The sequence below is a fragment of the Opisthocomus hoazin genome, chromosome 1 (assembly GCF_030867145.1).
Source record: "Opisthocomus hoazin isolate bOpiHoa1 chromosome 1, bOpiHoa1.hap1, whole genome shotgun sequence".
In the NCBI taxonomy this organism is placed as follows: Eukaryota; Metazoa; Chordata; class Aves; order Opisthocomiformes; family Opisthocomidae; genus Opisthocomus; species Opisthocomus hoazin.
In genome coordinates, this window is record NC_134414.1 from 13,123,130 (window position 1) to 13,144,052 (window position 20,923).

Consider the following 20,923-nt stretch of genomic DNA (forward strand, 5'->3'; position numbering starts at 1 on the left):
TGAACAGATCAGGACAGGATAGAAAGCTATGCCTCCTTAGTTTCGTAGTCAATGCCACTCATCCTACTGTGCCTGTCCTCTTCTCTGTTGATGCACAGACCACAAAGCCATCATCATTTGGTTTATGGACAGCTTACGCTCAGACCTTCCCAGTTTCTTTGCACCCTTATCAAAGCCAGTTGAAAGCACTTCTCAAAGTTTCAGGCTTTTGTTGTGGCCTTCGGATATAATTTGCAGATGTGCTTTTTTTTTGCTTGTTTGTTTGCAATAGAGCTAATTCTGCTCGTACTGTTGTTGCTGACCCGACCCCCTCTGTACTGCCAGGAATCCCTCAGTGGCTTCAGCTCAGCTCAGCACAGCACTCTCTGATCTTCTCTGTGGGCTTATGTTTCTCTTCTGAATTGATGCACTTACTAATAAACACGAGACTTAATTTGAACTTCAAATACTAGGAAAAGAAGCCATTCCCAGACTGTAAAAGCAAGAGGGGATTAAACAGGGCAGTATCGTATTGGAGCAGAGGCAGACCTCGGTAATTAGAGAGACGTGAGGCCTCGGGTGTCACAGCACAACAGAACAGCATCTCCAGAGGTTGTTCTCCCATGCAAAGTAGGATGCAGTGTTAATAATAAATGTGAGGCTTAATTAGGATCACAAATACTGGGAGAAGAAATCAACTCCCAGGCTGTATAATTATAAAAATATTAGAAGCTCAGATACTTTAAAAGTAACAGAAATGGTGTTTTTTTCCCTGTCTCACACAGACACAACATACTGTTACTGAGTGCAGGAGTCCTAATGATTTTCGGCTTCTTTGACACTGTCTCGGCTGGGGTTAAATGACAAGCTTTCAGTTACCATCATGCTCCTCTTCAGCTCAAACAACAGAACGAGACTCCTGTCACAGATGCTGTAACACACTCATCAGCGTGCGTGTGTCACTGGGGAGCAATAACCTCTCCAGAAAGGTCAGCCTTCCCGAAACATGGAAAATGAGGTGTCTAAAAATCCAACTCTGACAAAGTCTCAGGTTTTTATCATAAAATATCTTCTCATATTTTCACCAATTTCCGACAGTCTGGGATGAAATCAAAACAAATTTTCAGAGATTTCTGGTGGCCTGGAAAACTTCAAATTAAAGAGTACATAGAAAATTTAGAGGAGAAGAATTTATGAGGAAAATATCAAGGCTGATACTTGCAATGAGCAAATGCACATTTTAAATAATGCGGGCGTTGAACTACTTGTGACTTACAGTTAAGCTTGTTTCTGAGAAAGGGCTCACATTTCTAGCTCACAAGTGTATTCAAAGAAGTTTTAAAGCAATTCTGCTGGTTTTCTCCATCTGCATCTGAATAGCCATGGGATGATAAGGAAGGTTTTTGTAAGCAGAGGTAGCCAAAGCTTCATGTGTCATAAGCATACAAAACAGTCACGCTAAGTCAGACCAAAGCTTCATCTAGCTTTCTTTTCTGGGAACAGATCTATTAAGATCATCTCACTGTGGATACAAAAAGAAAAAATACAAAAAAATAGCGGGTAGAGGATGGTCCTGTCTCAGTAAAGTCTACCAATCCTGTTAATCATTAAGCTAAGGACATTCTGAGGTGGCAGTTGTCAGCTCATCATTTGTTTTTTAAAAAAACATGCTTGTACCTCTCCTGGTCTATTAATTTTGTTAGCCTTTTTATTATGGCTTTCACATTATCCCATGGCAGTGAGTTTGACATTTGACTGTGCGTTATGAAGAAAAAAATCACAATTTGTTTAAATCTGTTGTCTCACCACTTCTTTGAGTGGCCTTCTTCTGCTCCAGGAAATAAAGAATAATCATTCCCTAGTTACCTTCACAATTCTATCCTATTTAGAGACTTTATAGATACATCATCTGTATAATCTTTTTTTTGAATTGTAATGTACTTATTCTGTCCTAACACGGGATAACCAGAACTGCATGCTGTGATACCAACATACCAAAATCTCTTTGAAGTGACTAGATAAACAGTGACTTCTGCTCAGGTGCTAACAATAGGCAAGGCTGGAAACTGAGTACTGGGCAAGATCTGTGGCTTTAAAAAGGGCTTAGTATGGCCTGTCCCACCAGAGATGAGGAATGATTCTTTCCTCCCTTTTGCATCATAAAAGGGGAGAAACTGAGCCATGATATCTGAAAATCCAGCTCCTCCCATAAGATTTTTATGGGAAGCCAATGAGATAAACGAATCATTTTAAAGCTAACCATAGTTTTAATTTCCTACATGAGACAGTTATTGAGCCTGAATACACATCTCATTTCTCATTCTAGTGCTAACCTCACAGAGTATTGAGCAAATTTACACAAAAGGGTAAATTTATTGCCTGGCGAGTTAAAAATGTTCTTGAACTGGAACTGGTTACCAAACAAGAAGAATACATTGAGAACATGGGACAATTCTGCAAGAAATCTTTGCAGGATACCTAATGCAATGCTGTGACACTGATGTTTTTCAGACATGCTCAGATGGATGCCATCAAAAAAAAGTCATAGATACTTGTTGCCTGTTGTTGGGCTTTAGCAACCCAAGACACATCAGTGTGCTTCCTGAGCATAATTTTAGGGCAATCTCCAAGTGTGGATGCTTCAAAAATGATCAAAGTTTTTGGCCAAGACTGCACGGATTATTTTGTCTCCCTGGTCATTCCACTGGGATGAATTAATGGTGAATTCCTACCCTGGGCTGTCCACAAGTGTGGCAAAGGATTGGCTATGAGTTGCAAGTCAGCAGCCCACAGTTTCAAACAAGAATGAAAGAAATGTTGTTCTGTAGCCCATCCCTGGTTTCCTAGTTGCAATTGCAAAGACATCTGAGTTGATGTGACCAAATCACAAGCCAGTGTTTTCTTTAAGCTCTGTTGTTGCAGGATCTTCCCAGAGCAAAGCAAGTAAAAGTGAGGGGAGTCTGTCATGTTTAGAAGCAGAAAATATCCTTTCTTTTTTCCTTATGGTGCACCTTTTCCCTCAAATTACACTTAATTGACGCAAAATTAATGGAAGCGAGATACTTAAATCTATTCGCAGTAAATGTTGTAAGACAGAAAATGCCACAAAAGATATGGGAAGTGCCATATAGACGCATCAGCTAAAACCAAATATTGGTTAGAATCAGTTTTAAATCAATGATGGAATTCGTCGTTATATTTCAGATTTTTCTTGAGATAAAAGTTTCAAACGTGCTGCACTTCAAAATGGTTGGGGCACCTTGCAGGCAGGAGCATGCTGGAGCTGAACTGGGCATTTCCATTACTATGGAACAACTATACTTTAAAATATGGACCTAAATTATTTCAGTTCTTACATGCCTCCACACTCTGTCCTCTGTGTGGAAGTGGGAGGGGGGAAGTCATGCTTGATCTTAGCTCCCTTTCTTGATTCACACAGAATATAGCCTTAGTGAGAGCAAGGCACTGTGAAGTTTTAAAACAGTACGTTAGCTGAAGTAACCCCCCCATAGGCTTTACTTGACTGTTTAATATAAGTGAAAACTACAGTCTATAGTCTGGAACTTCATCTCAGATTAGTGCTAATTTCTCTGCTGATGTAAGTTATTAAACATTTTCCCCTCAATGAAAATACACCGAGACTCTGCTCTGAAAGGCAAAGATGCAGAAAGGATTTGATGCTCAATGACCCTGATAAGCACCTACATCCATTAAAACCTATCCTTGAAAGTACTGAAACCTAGACAATATCGAGAGAGGTGTCAGCCTGCCTGGCTTGCCTCCAGGTGCAGTATCTTGTACACGTACTTTGCTGGGCCTCCCACTTATAAAGGGCCGTTAATAACATCTCTGTGGTTTAGAAGATGAATGTGGGACACTCAGGTCTCTTTTCTGCTTGCAAGGATATGGAAAGCTTCTGGTTTTGCAGCATGACCCAACAAATGGCTGAAGTTTCCCAGTGGGAGATGTGCATACCTCCTTAGACAAATAAAATCCTTCAGAGAAGGCAGTTCTGCATACTGCTATTGTCACCTCACTGTCGGGACTGGTTGAACTCCCTCAGCTGATACTGCACAAGGCCGATGAGTGCTGTCACCTCCAGGTAAGGCTGCTCTGGAGGTGGCAGGTCTTGTATGCCACCCATGTTGGCTGACAACAGCAGCTGGCTCCAGCCTTATGGCTATGAATCTAGACAATAATGGATGCTTTCCTACACAGAACAGAGATAAAAATGCCTTTGAAATACTAGTGTTAGCCTCAAGATTTGTGGTCTGTTCATAGTCAAAGGGCTCGGCTTCTCTAGGAAGATGATCTAAAACACCTAAATTTAAACTTTTTGGGAAAATTGTCCCCTGCACAGCTCTTCACAGCTGTAAAGATAGTCCAACGCAATGATTCTCCCTATGTTCAAGCTAGTCTTTGACTTTAGGTGTAAGTTAGGATTGTTCATCAGAAATTTTATGCCCCTTGTTACTAAGCAAGGGTGTTAGGCTTCTCTGTCAGGAGAGGATCACGGTTTAACAATCCAGAGTGGAGGGAAATTTAATTTCTCTTTGTTTCTATTAATAGTTCTATGTTTCATACATAGTGAAATGTGAAGAAATGTAAAGAATTGGTTCCTTTTCACTTGAAATTAATATAAGTGTAGAAGCCATGGAACTATTAAAAGAGTTGTGCATAACAGATGCAAATAATACGAAGGGCAGTACATTGTATTTGCTACTTATTGCCCAGATTTCACATGTACAGGCAAAGAGTAGCAGTTGGAGTGAAACATTTATAGATGTAAGTACTGTAACGAATGGATTCACAGGTGATTCCTTTCCACTTTTTCGACTGATATCCATAAACACACTGGCATTGACGCTTTAAATGGAAAACGGTTTCCTGGTTTCCTGTGTCACTTTATATGTACCCACTCTGGGGACAAAAATTATAAAACTTAGTTTCTTTATCCAGAAAATTTGGCTAAGTAGAAGAAGAAGTGAAGATAGGATCATTTTAACCAGGTGTTTTACAGCTTGAAAAGCTGTGTGCAGAACTCCTTGGCAAAAGCACTGGGATGGAAACAGAGAGAAAATATTTAAGAGGACTGCCTAGTAGAGACATGTAATTACAACAATGCAGAGACTTCTGGAAAACAAGGAGGCCAAAACCTGAGCTCTACAGTCATATCATGAAGCAGTTAAAAATAACAGCATGATCACCGCTAAATATAGAAAGCAAAATTCTGTTTCTTTGGGACATAGCCATGTGTTTGGCTTTTGGCTTTAGTACAGTAAAAAAGATTCTGAAAAAGCCATGAACATGGGAGACCATATGTATTGCGGATTAGCTGTAATTCTATCTTCTTACAAAGAAAGCCAAAGGTGGTGTTCTTAAAACCGTGCACCACTGAAGTCAACAGGAGATTTACCAATCATTTCTGTAGCAGCTGAGAGTGTTTATGCCAACACCGAGCACTTTTAACATCCCCCACTTGCTGTTTAAGTTTGGAATAAAATTAATAACATTTCAGAAATCTTTTTGTTGTATCTTCCCCTCCATACACATCCCCTCAGATGGGGGAGAGCAAGAAGAGTGAAAACTGACATTATTTTAGTGTAGTCACCAAACCATGGAGTTTCCCAGTATTCAGCAGCCAGAAGTCTAGACCCATCGAGGACATACAATATCTTTTACGCACTGCAGGGTTGTGAGCTGAGTATTTAGGAAGCAGGGTTGATTAAAATGAGTAAAATAAGATTAAAACCTCCAGATTTTTTGTTAGCAATCAATAAATGAAATTCAATCGACATGTTAATAAACAGAAAAATACACAGACAGTAGTCATCAGCTATCTCAGATGAAAAAAATTAGAAGTCAAAATACATTTAAATATTACTTATATCTCTTCTCTAGCAATGTTTTGTTAGTGGTTTAGACTGCTTTCCAGATGCTGATACGAAGAAAAAGATTAAATACCTGAACCAGAGACTATGCTTTTCAATTTTTGAATAGCAAATAAAGTAAAATATTATTATATGTAAGAAATTACATAGATTTGCATAGATTTGCTAAATACAGTGGGGCTTTATTTTGTCAGACAACGTACACACGTACTCTAAATGCTCTGAATCATTTGAACTACAAGAACTGTCCTACTAAAACACATAACCATACAGCTAGGTGAACAGGGTTGCCTCATTTAAGACAACAATTTTCAACCTGTGGCAAGTGACACCTTTGGAAATCTGTGACTTTTTAAGAGTCTTCAGAAAATCGCAAAGAAATGTGAGACCATAAATGCTCTCCAGTATTTATCACAGAGGTGGTATTTCTGAAGACACTACAGATGACAGAGCTGGGAATCACTGATTTAGGAACTTATATAAATGCTTTTCTGGGTTGGAATTAACTTGCTTAGCATCTTGATAATTAAAATTCATCTGCCAAAAAACTGATACAGTGACAATTGTTATTTTAATTGTTTTCATAAAATGATGTATACTAGCATGTGGCCAGTATAGTAGACATAGGTTAGATATGTTCGTTTCCATATCAAATACCTAAGGAGTGGTGGAATCATGGAATCACAGAATGAAAGAATGCTTTGGGTTGGAAGGGATCTTTAGAGGTAATCTAGCCTCCAATCTGCAATGTGCAGGGACATCTTCAACTAGACCAGGCTGCTCAGAGCCCCATCCAACCTGGCCTTGAATGTTCCCAGGGATAGGGGAGCCACAGCTTCTCTGGGGAATCTGTTCCAATGTTTCACCACCCTTATCTTAAAAAATTTCTTCCTTATATCTAGCCTAAATCTACTCTCCCTTAGTTTAAAGCCATTACTTCTTGTTGTATCTCAACAAGCCCTGCTGAAAAGATTTTCCCCATCTTTCCTATAAGCCCCCTTCAGCTACTGAAAGGCTGCTAGAAGGTCTCCTTGCAGCCTTGTCTTATCCAGGCTGAACAGCTCCAACTCTCTCAGCCTTTCCTCATAGGAGAGGTGCTCCATCCCTCAGATCATCTTTGTGGCTTCTTCTGGACCTGCTCCAACAGCTCCATGTCCTTCTTGTGCTGTGGGCTCCAGAGCTGGACACAGGACTCCAGGTGGGGTCTCACCAGAGCAGAGTAGAGGGGCAGAATCACCTCCCTTGACCTGCTGGCCACGCTTCTCTTGATGAAGCCCATGATGCCTTGTGGTCTGCAAGCACACATTGGTGGCTCATGTCCAGCTTTTCATTCACCGTACCCCCAAGTCCTTCTCGGCAGGGCTGCCCTTCATCCCCCGGCCTGTATTGGTAGCGGGGGTTGCCCCAACCCAGATGCAGGACTTTGCACTTGGCCTTGTTGAACCTCATGATGTTCACACAGGCCCACTTCTTCATCTTGTCCAGGTCCCTCTGGATGGCATCCCATCCTTCTGGTGTGTCAACTGCACCACTCAGTTTGGTGATATCTGCAAACTTGTTGAGGGTGCACTCAATGTCACTGTCTGTCTCATTGATGATAATATTAAACAGCACCAGTCCCAGTATGGGCCCCTGAGGGACACCACTTGTCACTGATCTCCACCTGGACATCAAGCCGTTGACCACTACCCTCTGGCTGTGACCTTCCAACCAATTCCTTAGCCACCGAAAAATCCACCTGTCAAATCCGCATCTCCCCAGTTTAGAGAGAAGGACATTATGAGAGACTGTGTCACAGGCTTTACAGAAGTCCAGGTAGATCATATCCATAGCTCTTCCCTTGTCCACTAATCTAGTCATGCCATCATAGAAAGCCACTAGGTTGCTCAGGCAGGACTTGTCCTTGGTGAAGCCGTACTGGCTGTCTCCAGTCACCTCCCTGTCCTCCATGTGCCTTAGCATAGCTTCTAGGAGGATCTGTTCCGTGATCTTCTGAGGCACAGAGGTGAGGCTGACAGGTCGGTAGTTCTCAGGGTCCTCCTTCCTACCCTTTTTAAAAATGGGCACAATGTTTCCCTTCGTCCAGTCACGAGGGACTTCACCTGACTGCCATGACCTTTCAAATATGATGGAGAGTGGCTTGGCAATGACATCAGCCAACTCCCTCAGGACTCTGGGATGCATCTCGTCAGGTTCCATAGACTTATGTATGTCCACGTTCCTCAGGTGGTTCCTGAACCTGGTCTTCCAGTGTGAGGGACTTTGCCCCCCTGGTCCCCATCTTGCAGTCCATCAACTGGGGAGGGGTGAGAACAGAGGTTGCCAGTGAAGACTAAGGGAAAAATGTTGAGTACCTCATCCTCCTACTTCTCTGTTGATACGAAGTTGCCATTTTTGTTCATCAGGGGGGTACACTTTATTTAACTTTCCTTTTCTGGCTGCCATACCTGTAGAAACCTTTCCTATTATTCTTAGCATCACTTGCCAAGTTCAGCTCCAGCTGTGCCTTGGCCCTCCTGACCTCATCCCTACACAACCAGGCAGCATCCCTATAGTCTTCCCTGTTCCTACTTCCACTACACATGCAGTTCCCTCTTGCCCCTTAGTTTGAGCAGCAGGTCTCAACTCAGCCATCCGGTGTCTTCCCTTCCTTGCCTGACTTCTTGCACCTGGGGACTGAGAGCTCTTGGGCTCTGTGGAAAATATCCTTAAAGATCTGCCAGCTCTGTTCTGCCCCCCTGTCCCTGAGGACCATTTCCCAGGGGGTCCTACTGACTAACTCCTTGAAGAGCTGGAAGTTGGCTTTCCTGAAGTTTAGGGTCCTGAATATACTCCTCACCTTTCCCACATCCCTCAGGACTGTGAACTCCACCAATGCACGATCACTGCAGCCCAGGCTTCCTCCAGTCTTGACACCATCGATGATCTCACTTGCAATGGTGACAATCAGGTCCAGTATTTCATCCCCTCGGGTAGGGGTGTCAATTACCTGGCTTGAAAATAACAGGCTATTACAGAAGCTTTGTGTTTACTGGGAATACAAGACGCAATGACTGGTTATAGGGCTAGGAATAATATTCACTTACGTTATAAGATTTTTTACAACTAATTAAAAAGCTTCTGAACTTGGGAGATGCCTCAAACTTCAAAATGAAATAAAGCCAAATTGTGATTGATTGGGAAATTCTTCATTCGTCTTTTACAGTTGTCAGCTTTTGATTTTTTTTTTGCTCACTTCCCTGGAGCACATGGACCAGGCTACTACTAAAGTCAGAAATCTGGCTTAATTCTCAAGTAGTATAACTCTCAGGTAGATTTGCTGTTTTTTAACGAAGAACTTTTAAGTGGCTGATCGGACAGATCAGAGCCACTAATCAGCCATTTTTTATGCACTGGATTTTCTGCAAACATTTTGATACAGTAGACAAAGTTCACTATCAAAAAAATGGGATTGATCTGAGCTTAAGTGTGTATTTATGGTGTAAGTGTCTACATCTGCATGTGTCGTCTAAAGTAATTTTAATCAATGGGAAAAGGGCAATTCTGTAGAATAATTTTCCATACCCTGCTCTATATGACTAAAGTGGGGCAGAGACACTGCACCCTAACAAGTCTGTTACTTACTGTGATGTTAAAAGGTTGTCAGGGTGACTCTCTCAGATGCATCCCACCCACACTGAATTACGGCTTGTACAGAAAGCAAAGAGGGAAAGGAAATTTATATGCAAGTGTATAAATAATTCTAACTGTAGTTACTAATATCCAACAATAAAAAGAACTAGAAGTGCAGATCTCAGGGCCTCAGTCAGTCTTCATCAATGACTAAGAGGCTGTTCTATGTACCAGATTCTCCTTCACCTCATTTCAGTATGATTTTATGCATTTTTAAAAAACTTCAATTGCGGTCTCTGCAAGAAGCAGGCATTGGAAGTAAACAGTCTTTGGGTGTGACCTACTGTAGTCATTTCCACACCAGGGATGTGAAGACAAAAACTCTCTGACTTGTTATTACTTTACTCTCAACAAGGAAAGTTCAAAGTGTGACTTCCATATATGAGAACAAAATAAGAAATATACTTTCTTATGCATTGCAACACACAGAAATCAAACCCACCCTAACATCCTTCTTCACACATACACCTGCAAACAGACAATCCGCAGCAGCTTGCAAATTCAACCATCTGTTTAGGGGTTACAGCATGCCTGTAGGCACTAGCAGCACAGGAGGCTGTGCTGAATGAAGACTAGTTCCAGAAGGCAGCCGATCACAGAAGCAATTCATCTCTGTTTTACTCTTACCTCTGGAGCAGTTGTTTGCTGCTGACCTACAGCTGTAGTGAATTACCACCAAATGTCATGCTGGCTCAGCAGTACTGATGGGCACAGGGAGAACACAGAGTCAATTCTTGGCAGTTACACTCTTCCTTTGCTGTAGAGGAAGGAAGGAAGGAGGAAGGAAGGAAGGAAGGAAGGAAGGAAGGAAGGAAGGAAGGAAGGAAGGAAGGAAGGAAGGAAGGAAGGAAGGAAGGAAGGAAGGAAGGAAGGAAGGAAGGAAGGAAGGAAGGAAGGAAGGAAAGGAAGGAAGGAAGGAAAGGAAGGAAGGGAGGAAGGGAGGAAGGGAGAAAGGGAGGAAGGGAGGAAGGGAGGAAGGGAGAAAGGGAGGAAGGGAGGAAGGGAGGGAGGGAGGGAGGGAGGAAGGAAGGGAGGGAGGGAGGAAGGGAGGGAGGAAGGGAGGGAAGAGCAGCCAGAAGGCTTGGTTGTCAGAATTCACAGGTTCATGGTTGTTTTTTTCGCTGAGTTTGGGTTTGCTAAGCCATTACATGCTGGACATTTGTTTGTATGGAAATCAGAAGGCCAATGTGTGCCTATGCACACACTTTCAACTCATGTCTTAGCAGTTTGAATTTAATTCTGTTTGAGTTTGGGTTCCAAAGCTTTTCTTATTTGTATCCGAATTCTAGACAAAACGTAGTCTTTTCCAGTCTGAGCAACCATCTAAATTCCTTGCATTCAATAAATTCTAAAAGCAGTGAGAAAAGTCAAGCCGATGTGTCTTTGGATCACTAGGGGCTTGAGGTGAAGAAGTTCATGTTTTTAGTCATTCTCCCTAGGCGGCATCCTGCTGTATCTGGATTTTGTTGAAATGGGAGTTTGGAGGAAGCATATAAATTTATTACTCATTAATATCCTAAAGAAAATAGTCCCTTTCTCCTATGTTCTATTAAGAAATATTTTCAGATGATGACACTCTTCCCCACTGTTTTAACCAGTCTAAAGCATTCCCATTCAGCTGTGAACGGTATTTCACTCAAACCCTCTGCATTTACTGTGCCAGTTAATTTTTCCCAGCACAGTTGCCTGCAGAGATGACCCTTGATTTCAGACATTGGTCCCAAATGCAAACACAGCTGGATGTCAAAAGAAATCAGCCCCAAACAATAACTAACACATATCTGAAACCCCTACGTATTTTGACTTGTATTTTGATGCCAGTCTCCACATCAGACCCAACAACATTTTAAGAAAACAGCAGTACTGAATGATGGAATCATATCTCACTCACAGTGGGGCATGCTGGGCTTTTTTTTTCCATTAAATGTATTGTCTGGTCCTCTGTATGTAGAATTTGCTAAACTGCTAAAAATATTTTCCAAGGGATAGGACTATTGTTTAATTCAAGAAGTAAACAATGCAACTTCTCTCAACTGGGTAATTAGCTTCAGCAAAGTCATTGAACTAATTTGTTTCATTTTCTTTTCAGTCTAATAAGATGATTTCTACTGGTTTTTCTGTCTTTTGAATCAGTACCCAAACTCCAACCAAAGTCCTTTCAAGACAGATGCTAAAAGATAAGGCTCCAGGGTGAATTAGACTGAATGGGTATCTCTCCAGAGAGAGGTCTTACAGAACTTAAAGGCCACAGAAGCATTGGTTGGACTCAGAGAAGCCTATAATTAATCTTGGAAATGTATTCAGAACAAAGGATGAAATATAGGAATAGAATAAGCAAGTTTGGATTCCACTGTACACTGTGTGTGTTCGTGTCTGCTGCCCTTATTCCCAAGAGTAAACTAAGAAAACCCAAATGTCTCTCTTTTGGTTTTTTTTGGTGTACTGTGGGAATATGTTCATGTCTTCTAATTTACCACTTACTACTGCAGTTACCTGGTGGCTGCCATTGTAGCCTGACAAGTCTTTCCTTAATGTTTTCCTATAGTTAAGAACATATGAAGTGCTCTTCTGAATCATCAGTGCTGTGGTGGGCAGACACAGAACATGGTCTCTGGGTAGGAGCCCCGTTTGCATTAGTCCCATATCCCCATTGCCCTGCCAAAAGACTCTTCCTGAACATGATTCTTAGCATACTTCGGTTTTCATGTGAAAGTGTATTCATGGCCTGTTTATTCCTCCTCTTGAACTGGTGGTTCTCTTCCTTCACTGATATTTACATCCCTGTCCAGCTTTTTGTCTGCCAAGGTGAACAAAATGAGGTCATTTAATCTCCTGTCATGAGAAGGACATCTCTCTTCTTTCAGAGAATTTATTAGCCCTGATCCCATATGGTCAAAAGTAATTGCATTTTCTTGGATGCTAGAAGAGTTCTCAGCAAGTTCTCTTACAATGCTGTAAACACGCTTTCTCTACAGGCAATTCTTCAGGTGATACACCCTTGGATGCCCTCTGTCTGTTTGTATGGTAACATCACACCAGCAATTCTCAGTCCCTGCTGTGTCCTTTGCCTTCTGTGATGACCCCTCAGCTCACAGTAAAAGTTCTGATTAGTCCAGTTCTTTGTAGCATCCAGGTTTTCTTTCTGTGAGATATTATGATTTTTCTCTGAACAAAAGATGTCTTGCAGCTCTGAGCTATTACCACATTCAGACTTTTGCATTATGCTCAATAATGACCATTTTAAGGAAGGCTCAAGTCTAAACTGTAATGAACTCTACTGATAACCTTCCTCCAGGTGAACAGTTCCGCTTTCATGAACAACTAATTGCCATTTACACAACTGATTTTTATTTGCTCTTTCACCTGTACTCTAACCTCTTTACAATTTCTATCTTCTCTAGCTAAAATAATTTTTCTTTCTGTACAGAATCAAAGGATTCACCAAAGTTCAAATCTTCACAGGCACTCTTTTTCTTTAGAAAAGCAAAAGAATCTAGCAGGCTAATCTGACACAAGCTTCCTTTAGCAATGCTTAATCTGCCATGTTACCTCCATGCATTATTTTTGTTCTTCATCCAAGATTTGGTCAACACCCTTTATATATTACAGTCAAGAGATCATTCGGCCAAACTTCTGCTTTAGTTGCATCTCCACCACAGTAACATGGAAAGCAGTCACTGAGCAATAGAAGTCTTAGAAGCTTTGATCCCCTCCAAGTGTCGTTCATTCGTATCCTATTCATGACAACAGGAGTGGTAACAAGAGAAAGACTATGGTAGCATGATATCTTCAAGATTTTCCCTCCTTCTGGAACATCTTTTTTTTAATCGATAAGCCATGACCAAATGCGGAAATGCAGTCTGAAATAGAGAGCTTTAAGCAAGTGTTTAAGCTTGGTGATTTCAAAATAAATTCTTGCATAGTAAAAAATATGGATGACTCTTTTACGAACAGATGCACTTCTCAGCTTTTATCACAAATTATGAACAACTTTCACCAGATCCACGTTCATGTAAGTGTGAATGAGTTCATACTACATCTGAAATCCACGTTAAAATTTTTTGAGTTATGTTGGAAACTTCTTATGACATATTTTAATATTATTTTTATTTTGCTCATAATCCTTGTTTTTATGGCATGAAAAACTCTGGAAAAAGCATTTTATTGAGGCAGGAGTAGACTGTGATTTAGCGAAACAGATAATAAGATATTAATCTTTCACAAATTTACTTCATGCCTGAGTGAACATCTTTATTGATCAAAAGCATTACAATAAGACTTTTTACATAAAATACATGCATAAAGGATTGCTATTGTGCCTGGCAAACATTATATTATAGTAGACCTTTTCCACAATCATGTGGTTTTGTATTAAAAGGCATTACAATACGATAAAGCATCAAAATGAACAGTTTAGATTTGTATAGCTTTTAGTGTGTATTAAATGTATGCATCAAACAAAGAAAAGTCTTTGTAAAAATATACATAGAAAATAAGACTAGAAAACCTGGGATGATATTTTATTTGTGCTACACTATGCTGATGAGAGACTTCTGTTTCAATAACCATATCTCATTGTAATAACCAGCTTAAATTTATTTTTCCACTACCCTGAGAAGGCCTCACTGAATTTCTGGCCTTCATCTGTATTCCAGACACATACTTCCAGAATTTTTGAGATGTCTGAATGTTGTTTGATTTGCATCCAACTTGCTGACACAGCCCCAGTTTTGTTGCAGATCAAATAATCTAGCTTTTTGGAGGCGAGTGATTAGGAATTCTTATTGATGATTTATACAGTCCTGAATAAACTCATTTTATTTGGCTTGTCATAACCAGCTTTAATTTTCTGTCCTGCTAGTAAAAAGCTTAGTGGTTTGTTTATTGTACTGCTGTAATGTCAACAACCTAATCTACTTTAAAGAGCAAAGTCAATATTGTATTTTATTAAAGCAAATGTGAAGTTTAATTATACGTTTCAGTTAACCTTGGCTTTGTGTTAGCTTTTATTATTTTCCATAAGTAAATCTTTATTCAAAGCTCTTCTCAAAGCTCTTATATCTTTCTTCTGCCCAGATCTAAGAGCTAGCAAGTAGTGTCTCTTGCAGGGCTTGTTTGCAGCGATAGATAAACTTTTCCACTCTGTCGCTGTGGGCTTTGTGGATGTAGCAGATGTCCTAGGACTAATAACCATTTTACTTGGTAAAAAGATGTACATGATATTGAGCCATTACCCTTGCTAAAGCTTGGGGTGTAAACTAGTTCTTGCTCTCTCTCTGGAATGCTTTGTGTTGAGTCTCTGGTGTGATTTGGGAATCTACAGGCTATCCAGGACACCCACAAGGGGATGGAATAGGACCTTCAGGGTGACCCATATGGTAGCTGAAGGCTGAACTGGATGTGTAACTTGTAACAAACCATATACTCCCTGCAAAATTCAGCATACCTTTCTAAACGGGAAGCCACATTAAATACACAAATAATGATTTGAATATTCATCACGAGGTGAAATAATCACAAATCAAATGTGTCCTATGAAGTCTTAGCCTCCAGGCTACTAAGTCTGGCTGTAATGTAAGGAGGGATGAGATATATATGTCCCAGGTTCTCCTCTCTTACCACATGAACCTGGGTTTGAATTTAATCCTTCCATAGAAGCGCAACAGGAATGTTAGAAGCAAGATCTGTGCAGTGGGTTTCTATTGCTACAGCTATAGAATATTCAGTGGGGCAGAGAAATAAACAGTTTACTTTTTGATGAAGGGAAAACTGAATAACTCTAGTTAGGCTTTTTTGTTCTTTTAAAAATTGATTTAAATTTTTTTCTGTCATCTTCAATAAACACATGGAAAAAGGGGATGGAAAAATAGCCTTTTGTTCTTGTAAATTTACCTTAATCTAGGCTTTGGATGTAAGAACTTCAAAAATTTGCATCCGGAAAGCAGTTCCTGCCACCTCAAATTATCAAACTTCAGAAATAAATAGACCATCAGCTACAAGTCAAAAAAACTTTCAGAAAATTTCATAAATTCTACAAATTTCATGTGAGCTTGATTGTCAAGGAATGATGAGGCCAGAATTCTACTAACCACAGATTACACTGAATCAGCAGTAATAAAGCAAATATTTGATATAAAACTCCATGTATTATAAGATAGGAGAGGTTCAGAAAAGGATAGTGAAGTATTTAAAGCCACCTCTTTCTCTACTTCCATGTTTTTACTTCTTCACAGTTCTGAGGTACTGCTATCAAATATGTTATCAAAATAATGCAGTAAGCTTTTTTCAGTTAAAATTGTATTTCCACCAGCAAACTCTTATTGCCAGTAAGATATTGATTCAAGAAAAATTTCTCCTGCCCAGTTAAGGTGATTCTCCAGGAGAAACACAAACTGATCAATATAGCCCATGTATAGTCCCCCAGCGCCATTCAGACTCTGAGACCCATTTAATCTGTTAAATGAATGCTTATAGACAAGGAGATCAGCTACTCTGCTAAATAAGTTTCGGTGACACCCTCTTATTCATTCTGTGACTTCCAGTAAAAAAAACTCCGTCATCTCCAGAAAGAGGGTTTACGCTCTAGCAGGATGAGAATCACCTAACCAAGCATCACCCCTGCACAGCCTGATGAGGTCTCTTTGAATCAGCAAGAATTGAGCTATATGGGTTGGAGGATACTTTGCTAAACTGACTAGCAAAGATGAATGAGAAAAATCATAATGGACACGTAATAGCTAGAAAAGGAAATCCCTGATCACCACAGGTGACGACTTTATGCTCTATAGCATGAGAGTTGATTATCCTTATCATAATGGCAACATACATAATGACAAACGTTATTAATGGTGATAAAATTATCCAACCCTTTAGAATTTCTGCCACAGTATTTAAATCAAATACCTACTTCAACAATAAAACCCAAATTGCTGAATACAGACTGCATACAGATGTATATCCTTTTTAATTCTAAACTCACTTCCAATTTAATTTAGCTGTGGTGTTCCCTGTGCACCATGCCCTTCATAGTTTTAACAGTAAGCCCCCTAATTTCTTCTTCTTATCCAGCTAAGCAATTCCAGCCTTTGTGACACCTCTATTTATGCTTTGTCTATTCCCATTTATTTTGACCCGTGGTGAGTTTTGTAATTTCACATATGTTTTTCTTAATGTTGGGTGACTGCATTTGGATTAAGGACTACAGAAGTTTACTATCCATTAAAGCCTTTTAGTATAGCTGAATTTTTCTGGCTTTAAAAATTTTAATCTGTTTTAGCACACTTGCCAAGTTATTCACAGTAATCTCAGGTTATTTTCATCAGAAAATCCCATACGAATAAAACCCACATATGAAAATCTTTGACTGTTTTGTCTATTATTATTGGTCACACTCCTTCTATGTTTCTGTACTAAAATAAAACATTAATACTTACTTGGCTGTCAGGAGGTTGGATTCGTTTCAAATAATTTACACTACTTTTTTTTTCCCCTCTGTTGTCTTAAAATAATGAAATGATCCCAGATTTTTTTTTTTTAAAGTTTGCAGATGAGTACTTTTGATTTTTCTTTTGGAATTAATGCTGCTGATAATAATAATATAGGGCAAAACACTGCTCCTTCTGTACTAAGAAAGGAAGATCATTACTTCATGTGTAATGTGGTCACAAGTGGAAAAAAATTTTCCCTCTCTTCGGGTAACAAAATTCACTGCAGACTGTGAGCCAGAATTTTGATTACGTGAGTCAGAGCAGGTCTGCCAAGGGCAGTGTTGCTCTACTCTTAAGTCAAGGAGGGAAATGGTCCCAGTAGGTCCTCTGATGACTGTGGAGAAAAAGGTGACCAGAATTCAAAGCGCTGCATTTCATCAATAAGACATCACAGCTCATTATGCTTGTGCATCTGTCTTCTTGTAGGGCTGTCGTGGTCATGTTTTCTAGAATACCGTTATGACTTTCAAAAAGGTTTGCAGACCAGGCCTCTGTTGAGAAATCACAAAGAATGGATGAAATCACATGATGGAGTGAGTCTGCAGGTGCAAAGCACCTAATCATTGACACTATGCCTAGATACAAGTATGTCCCATTTAATTTCAGGTTTTGAGTGTTATTCTCCAACCTTTGGGAGTGTTTAGAATTTTTTCCAGTTCTTCAGGTCACGTGTTAGCCATTGAAATCAGCTCCTTTGGACTGATGTCCCCAGAGGTTGGGCGGTTATTCACATATCAGAGTTATGACTTCCTTTTTGAATTGAAAGATATGTGATGAAATGCAACACAATGAAATAAAATCAAGTCTATTCAGATTTTCATGACTGTGATTTTGATTTCCTGCATTTATTTGGAAAATACTCATAAGGCGCTGCTTGTAGTTTGAGATGCCCTGGCTGATTGGTGTGAACCAGAAAACAAAGCATTTCTAAAGTGCGTGTGCTGAAAAGTGAGTCTGCAGAAAGACGAATAGCACTGCAGGGTGCCGTGCTTACTTTGTCTTATTGATGTTATGTCAGATCTGGTCAAAAGACAATCAAAATGATCATTTTTCTAACCACTGCCACTGTAGACTCACTGTGGAAGCTAACAGCCAAAATACGATCTTCCTGGCTCATGAATCAATAACAGCAATACAGCATTTACAGGCCATACTCTTCTCTCAGTTGCACCTGTATAATTCAATTGTAAGAGAAATTCAGCCTTCATTTAGACTTGAGGAACACTGCTGGACTACTGCTACAGTTTCATTGAAAGAACTGGGATTCAAGGGCATTGCACAAATTTGCCTCGTGGAGTACGAATCCCTTGTCTTTCACTGGAAGGCTCAAAGGCTGTGCTGAGTGCATTCTCCCAGTAGGCTGGCACAGGATAACTTATTCTTTTTAAACCTTGTAAGCCGTTGTGTGACGTTGCACTGTTCTTTCATGTTCATTGCTTTTCATAGCATATGCTCATGTCTTGTGAAGGGTCTGCTATATAAATCCCCCCCTGATCTCGCAGGGCTGGTCAGAGCCAGCTGGTGCTTTGAAGTTACCAAAGAAAAGATGCTGGAGAAGCACATGGCATTAATAGGTGCTACTATAAGGCTACATCAAACCCTGCGGAGAATATCTCTCTGTCGGTATTTTACTGTTATCTGAGACATTTGCAGCAGCAGTAGCTAAAAGGGTTTAGACACATAAGTCTGGCATGAAAATTAATGCATAACAAAGCAGTCACTCTCAAAGATTCCATTTTATTCTAATGTCCACACTCTAGAAGAAACTCAACGTTACAGAAATTTCAGGAAATCCTCAAATCAATATGTACAACGGCTACCTTCCATTTCTGAACAACAAAGGAAAATGGATTTGCTGGAAATACGTTCCTCTTTCATTGGCTCTGTAAGACCCCTACTCTCTGATAATATGGTGAAAGGAATTTGAGTTATAATTAGATTTTGATTCTGTAGAAGTCAACTGTAGCATATGGATTGCAATTAACTCCTGACAGAACAAAGATCAGAGATAAACAATGTCATACCTGATTAACTCCTGACAGAACAAAGATCAGAGATAAACAATGTCATACCTGTTAAACAAAAGATCAAATTCAAATCACAATTTAGGTACCAGAAATAAGGCTTGCAAGCATTTTTCAGCTGCATATGCTCCAAATTTCAATCCCGGAAAGCCTATTCAGCTGCTTCCTGACATTGGCAGATGAACTCTGGAAAAGTCCACTTCTAATGTCCCTCTGGGTACCCTGAGTCACACCGAAGGATCTCAGATGGGCACATGACTCAGTAACCCCCTGGATAAAGCACTCATGGCAGAGAGTTTGGGCTTTTGTCTTGGGTTTGTCCTTGTACTGACATTAACTGTTACTGACTGAATCACAGAGAGAGTTTCTAGAGCAAGGATCTGTCCCATAGCTCAGGATTTCTGGTGCTTTCCTGGACGGTGACTTCAACAGCTGTCATTAAACCCAAATTTTCTTTTTCCAGAGGAAGTTCTCTAGCTATTGATTGCTTTATTAGAGAATGATGCCATGGTCACCTGTAACTCCTGTGTTTTGAAATGAAAGTGAGCCATGTTCTGCACTTGGAAAGACAGGAGAAAAACTTCTTCCTTAGGAGTGACCCCACGTCTGTTGTGAGATACACAGCCTTACCTAACTGAGAGAAGGATGCTACAATAAATCCCTGCCCTCTGCAATCCACTTTGGGCATGTCTAGACAGCCCTTGTTCCAGGGTGTGCCCCTATTTGGGAAGCATCAGGCATCAGGACCCTGGGGGCTTCAATTCCAACAATTCAACAAGTTTGATAAATCCCTTTTCCCACCCTGTCTTCTTTTTTGCTGTCTGGAAAATGGGTGCAATGATGATACTCCACTAGTGAAGTGCAATAAGGACAATTACTGGAAAGCATTGTCGAAGAGCTAGGGGGTATTACACATATGTACATTATGTATATACATTATGTGTGTATGGTACTATATATATGTAATGTTTTACAAAACACTTTACAGTGAAGTACTAGTCTAGGTGGGATTCTATTGTGCTTATACATATTGCTTTCTATTACTAATATATCTGCGGCGGGGAAAAGGGCATTTGAATTCATGATCTTCTTAGTTTTCATGTAAAGCACACTCATTTTACAGCAGAAAAAAACATCTGCACTTGATTGCCGAATTGTCAGATAGGTAATTCCTCCCAAGGAATTTTCTCTTCCCCTCGTCTGCAGTTTTGATTGTAATTCAAATTGTCAATCTACAAAGAGAAACTCCACTTTTCTTAATATTTGCTCCTGACCACACTGAAAGCAGGAAGTATTAAAAATTTAATGAGAAATCATGTTATGATGCCCCCAGCTGGCTTGTCTGGACAAAAGAATTCCAAAGAGAGCAGTTATGCTTTAAATAAAATGTCAACATTTTCTTTGTTAATTAAAACCAAACCATGGGTTGATTCCTTGGCTGATATAAACTAGGATTATTGTGCACAGCAACTTATACCAGGTGAAGATTGCACTCTGGGACTCTTCTATTGATTTGTACATGCAAGAGACATTTCAAATAAATGTGTTCCCTCATAGCAGAAACGTACTTAAAAGTAAAAAATAGGTGTTAAGCTTTTTAAAATTGTTTTTAACTGTCCCCAACTTGTCTCAAAGGAATTTCATTTAAGAAGCTTTAGGGGTTTTGTAGCTCTTTAGGATTATAAAATGGTGTTTAATTATATGTAGTAAGTGTAATGGTGCTTTAGGTATAGCAAGGAATTAGAATATATTTATGTTCTCCCACATTATGGAATATCAGTAGATTCACTGTTTAAATGTTTTTTTTTCCATTGATATTTCTTTTGTACACACAAGTAGAACAATCCTTGACAGATAAGAATGCAATGCT